The following is a 5520-nucleotide window of genomic DNA, read 5'->3' as shown; positions in this document are numbered from 1 at the left end:
GTAGAGAAGGCTCCTGCCCTGGGCTGGGCGGCAGCCTTGGGCAGCCTCCTGACTTCTCAGGACGCCTTTCCTCGCCCATAACGGCTTAATGTTTGTTTAACTGAATGTTTGTGAAGAGGTAAGAGAGAGGTGAACGCTCCCTGCGAGGTGCAGGTTACCTCAGAGACCTTCAGTCGTCTCCTCATGTCCCCGCGGAGGTCCCCAGCGGAGCCACCCTCCCTTTGCAGCACCAACACAGGGAAAGGAGAAGCCGTGACTCTGCTTAGCGCTGGGATTTGGGAGGGAGAAGGGGGGCAATCCGCAGAATACCCTTTCAGGGGGGCTGCATTTCACCCTGGGAACTTGGTCTTTCCAGGAGGGAAAGCCCTCCCTGATGGGGAGGACTCCTGTGAAGACAGGCTGAGAGAGTTGGGGTTGTTCAGCCTGGAGAAGAGAAGGCTCCGGGGAGACCTTACAGCAGCCTTCCAGTACCTGAAGGGGGTCTCCAAGAAAGCTGGAGAGGGACTTTTTCCAAGGGCGTGTAGTGATAGGACAAGGGGTAATGGCTTTAAACTGAAAGAGGGTAGATTTAGATTAGATGGAAGAAATTCTTCACTATGAGGGTGGTGAGGCACTGGAATGGGTTGCCCAGAGAAGCTATGGATGCCCCATCCCTGGAAGTGTTCAAGGTCAGGTTGGATGGGGCTTTGAGCAACCTGGTCTGGTGGAAGGTGTCCCTGCCCACGGCAGGGGGGTTGGAATTAGATGATCTTTAAGGTCCCTTCCAACCCAAACCATTCTATGATTCTGTGATTCTATGGGACACATGCCCCATGTGAGTGAAGGGCCACCTGGTGTCTGGACTGCAGGTTGATCTACATGGCTCCCAGGGCTTGAAGGACAGTTTAACCCCCGTCTCAGCCTGGACTGTGTGTGCTGCTCAGGATCCGGCCCCACATGCCGGGGCCAGGGACACCCCCTCAGGGAAACCCTGAGCCATCGGGGCACAGGTTGCATTTCCAGCTGACCAGAGGAAAAAAAATAAATCAAACCAACGTAACACTGATTTGATACTCCGTCCTGCATATGTTCCTGCTGTGTACGTTTTACTGAGAGGAGGTGGGGTTAAATGCCAGAGTGTCCGTGACCCAGAAAGGAAAACCCTTTGAAATAACAGGCTACTGTGTGGGAACGCTGGCAATTTTTAAAAATGATTTTAAGCGCAGGTTGGTAGGAGGTGACTGAGAGCATCTTTCTGAACCAGCTACCCTCACCAAGGAGTTCTCACAACAGAGCTGATGGTTTTAATAATGCCTCTGTCTCTTGTCATTTATCCTCGTGTTGTACACTGAACCATCATTATTCTAAAGCCTTTCCCTCATCTAATGAAATTATCCTGAATGTCTTCTATGTAGAATATTAAATGGTTGTCTTTGCAAGAGTCTTTTTTTGTGTGTGTGCATTGGGGGTGTGTGTGAGGGTGCTTCAAATAAAAAAATTCTCCAATATAAATCCTTTGCCCCTGAAATTGTCAGTCAAGAACAACAGGATCCTTATGTTCAGATACGTGCTACTGAGCAGCTGAATTTTTATTTCATATGTATAAACATTATTTGTGGATAAACATTATTGTGGATTCTTCCTACTGGTTTGACATGGGGTCACATCCAGAGTCACCACTCCTCCAATCCACCTCCCTCATTGCAGAATATAGCCTAAAAGACCACCATTATTGGGAAAAATATCAGACAACTGTCACATTACCTAACTCAGTGAAATCATAACAAAGGCTTCCATTAGAAGTGACATAACATAAGCTGGAAGGGGTTTTCAATTCCACTTACACTTCTTTTCCCCGTTCCTTCCCTGAAATGTCTCACATTCTTGGCATGTTTTGTGGAAGCTTGATTAAAGTCAGGAAATCTGGTTTTGTACCACTCATGCATTTCCTGAGGGGATATTAAACAGAAGAGGGCAAACAGGAATGCTTATTGTCAGATCTGTGAGATCTGAGTACTGTTTTCAGTTATTAGATGAATATGTAAACATGTAAAAAATCTGAGAGTATTAGTAGAGACTATTTTTTGTGTGCAACTAAGGGAAAGGGCTAAAGGAAATATTGTATTTGGAATTGTGGATGAGGACCCATGAACACAAAACTGAATGTGCATCATCCTTCCATCATTTTAAATGCGATTTATAACATGTGGATTGGAAGAAGCATTTATTTTGTAAAAAAAAAGAATCTATCCAACTATCTTGTGTATATTTATATCTAGCGATAGACTACTAGGTATATTCAATATGTTTGTGACGGGTTTTATTAGGGGGGCAGAGGGGGAAGAGATCAGCGAGAGCTGACAGATAATTTCATCTCACAAATACGACAAAGTATAATTTTACCTGCAGGTTCTTGGCTGCGATTTTTTCATCCTATATCTGGATGTCCCTCAGAGCAGCAGCCAGGTCCAAGGCTGAGCAGGAGACATCGGCACGCACAGCAGCACTGCACATCTGTTTCATGAAATCTTCGTTTGCCTGTTTTGACAGAAACACACAGAGAGGACATGGTAAATAAAGCGATCCTCCGCACAGCTCCTGGAAAAGAAAGGTTGCAAAGCAATGTCAAGGGCAAAAAGCTCTGCCCTGTCTGCCCCCTGCCATGCCCCTGCCCAGGAAAGCACCTCCTAGCTGGGCCTCCAGGGAGGCAGAGCCACAGCGGCGTCCACGTCCTCCTAGAAACACGGGAAACCGCACATGGCCATCAATCCCCCCAGCGCTGTGTAACGTGGCCCCACTGCTCCCCACCAGCCGCAGGACTCCTGGCCTGGCAAAGGGCATCCCCAGCACGCCCCCCCCTTTGCACAGGGGATGCTGCAGGGCTGGGACGGACCCCCTGAAGCACTGGGAGCCCCGCCGCAGGAAGGGTCTCCAGCACGGCAGGATGTCCCTTTGTGGGGCACCAGGAGGGTTTACTCCTCCACAGCTCTGGTGCTGGTGTGGTCTGCTGCTGTGCTGTGAAATGGGGTCATGCAATATGAGGCCTGTCTTGCCAAGAAAAAGACAGTTTGGGAGCGGGGCTGGCAAGACCCTGCGGTGCCAGGCGCTCCCGTTCCAGCAGCATTAGACAGCCCCTGCGCTGCCAGGTGCAGGGCAAGCAGAGCTGTCCCCTGTGCCCAGTGTGCAGCGGAGCAATGGTATTTATCATAGCTATGGTAAGTCTCCCGCCAGTCCCTACTAATTATTTCCTGCCACACTGCAGCATGCAGAAACACAAATTGCCAGCATAAGGTAACAAAATGCAGGTACCAAAGCAGAAGAAGAAAAAGGCAAGGGGGCAGGTAGAGAAGGATGGTGAAATAAAGAGATGCCTGCTTGATATGATAAGCAGAAGCATGAGGTCTGCTGCTATTTTGGTTGCTCTAGTATGTTCAGTGAGGCAATGACAGGCTTCTCTGTTGTACAGCAGCTTCTCTCTCTGCTGGCTCCTGGGTGCCGCGCTAAGCTGGGTGTGATGCAGTTGTGGGTGGCTGTGATCCAAAGGCATGTGCTGGCAATCTGGTTCCCCTCTTTGTAGCTGTGACATTGAAATAGTGGAATAAGGACTTTCTCCTTTGAGTTTTCACATGCTCAGCAAGTTCTGCAAGGTCTGGATGGCTTTTTGGAGAAAGGTGTCAGGTCAGAGAGCCTCCATAGAAGTCCCACGGAACTCAACCTGTGGTATCCATCATGTGTCCTTGCACTGAGAAGGGAGAAGTAAAGGAAACACAGCCAGAGTATGCAAATTCTTTCTTCCCTACCTCACCCCTCACCCTCACATTCCTACTCATAAACAGGGTCTCAAACCTAGACTCTCACTGGAACAGGTTGCCCAGAGAGGTGGCGGATGCCCCATCCCTGGAAACATTCAAGGTCAGGTTGGACGGGGCTCTGAGCAACCTGATCTAGTTGAAGATGTCCCTGCCCACGGCAGGGGGGTTGGACTAGATGACCTTTAGAGGTCCCTTCCAACCCAAACTATTCTATGATTCTGTGATTCTCTCTGACATGTCAAGAAAGGTGTCTCATTCCACCAGCAAAGACGTTTAGAAACACCACTGTCTCCATCTTATCCTGTGCATCTTCCCTCTCCGCTTCATAGTTCCTCATGCATCTCCAGCATCTTAGCTACACCATCAGCAACAGGTCACTGCAGAGTCCTGTGGGACTGGGTCTGAAATGCCTTTCAGGGGTACTTGGTCAAGTCTAAGGACAGCCATTGGGTGCTTCTCACTGCTCCTGACACCCAGAAATTCTTGGTTTACTGCTTCCAGTCCCCAGCCCCTGCCAATTGCAAGGCAAAGCCCAAAGTAAGCACCCCTAGTATGCTGCAGAGACAGGGAGGGACATTCACAGACCATCTCTGTCATGACAAAATGAAGATAGCATTCAGGTTCCTTGACACAAACACACACATGTATATGTATACACACCTGCATACCTCTAGGCTCATCTTTGCCTAACACAATGCCAAATATATTCATATATTTATGAATACATGAATATTGCAAAAGATACCCAGAATGACATTAATTATATTCTCAATGATTTGCTCATTTAATATGTAGAAAGTTCCTATGTTAAGTTTTGCTGAATGGAGCCGTTTCATTGCTTATTGGTGACGGTGGTGTTGGCCGCCTTGCAGGATATTTACTTCTGGCTCTGCAGACAGCCTCTCTGTTCAGGCTGATGAAGCTGAGGGAGATGTTTGAAGTGGTGGACAGAGATGGAGAGAGTTTGCCCACTGTGAGCAGAACCCCTAGGGAACAAGCAGGCTGCTCTTCGCATGGTATGCTGCGTGCTAACGGACAAGGCATACTTAAATTTCAGAACAAATAGGTTTTGTCAGACCATGCAAGAAATAGTCCTCGTGAGCACAGGTCTTGCCAACCATTAGCACCGAGCACCACCTTCCCACCGGGATAAACCCAGAGTTACTTCACCTCGCTGAGGATCTGCCCTGTGGGAGTGCTTCCTGCTGCCGCCATGATCACTGACAGGAACTCTGCTGCCTTTTGTGGGCGCAGGGATGGGTCTGAACCCCAGCCTGGGTTCACGGTGGACTGGGGAGGCCACGAGGGCCGCGGCTTTCCCTAGTCAGTGGTCCCAGTTGGGACCTTACTGGGAGCAGATCGGTACCGAATTCAGACAGCGGTGGTTTTACACTGAAAGAGGGCAGGTTTAGCCTGGACATAAGGAAGGAATTTTTTACTACGAGGGTGGTGAGGCATTGGGACCGTTTCCCAGAGAAGCTGTGGATGCCCCATCCCTGGAAGTGTTCAAGGCCACTTGAAGGGGCTTTGAGCAACCTGGTCTACTGGAAGGTGTCCCTTGCCCGCGGCAGGGGGGTCGGACTGGACGGTCTCTGAAGGTCCCTTCCAACCCAAACCGCTCCGTGTCTCCGTGAAGTGAGCACCGCGCAGGAAAGCCTTGCCAAGGCAGCGGGATCTCGACCGGCTCCTGCCGCCCGCGGCAGTTAACGTGCCTGCCGCGGGTGCCCGG

This window comes from Pygoscelis adeliae, unplaced genomic scaffold (genome assembly GCF_000699105.1).
Source record: "Pygoscelis adeliae isolate BGI_AS28 unplaced genomic scaffold, ASM69910v1 Scaffold41, whole genome shotgun sequence".
In the NCBI taxonomy this organism is placed as follows: Eukaryota; Metazoa; Chordata; class Aves; order Sphenisciformes; family Spheniscidae; genus Pygoscelis; species Pygoscelis adeliae.
The sequence above is the reverse complement of the archived record's forward strand: the minus strand, read 5'-3'. Positions refer to the sequence as shown.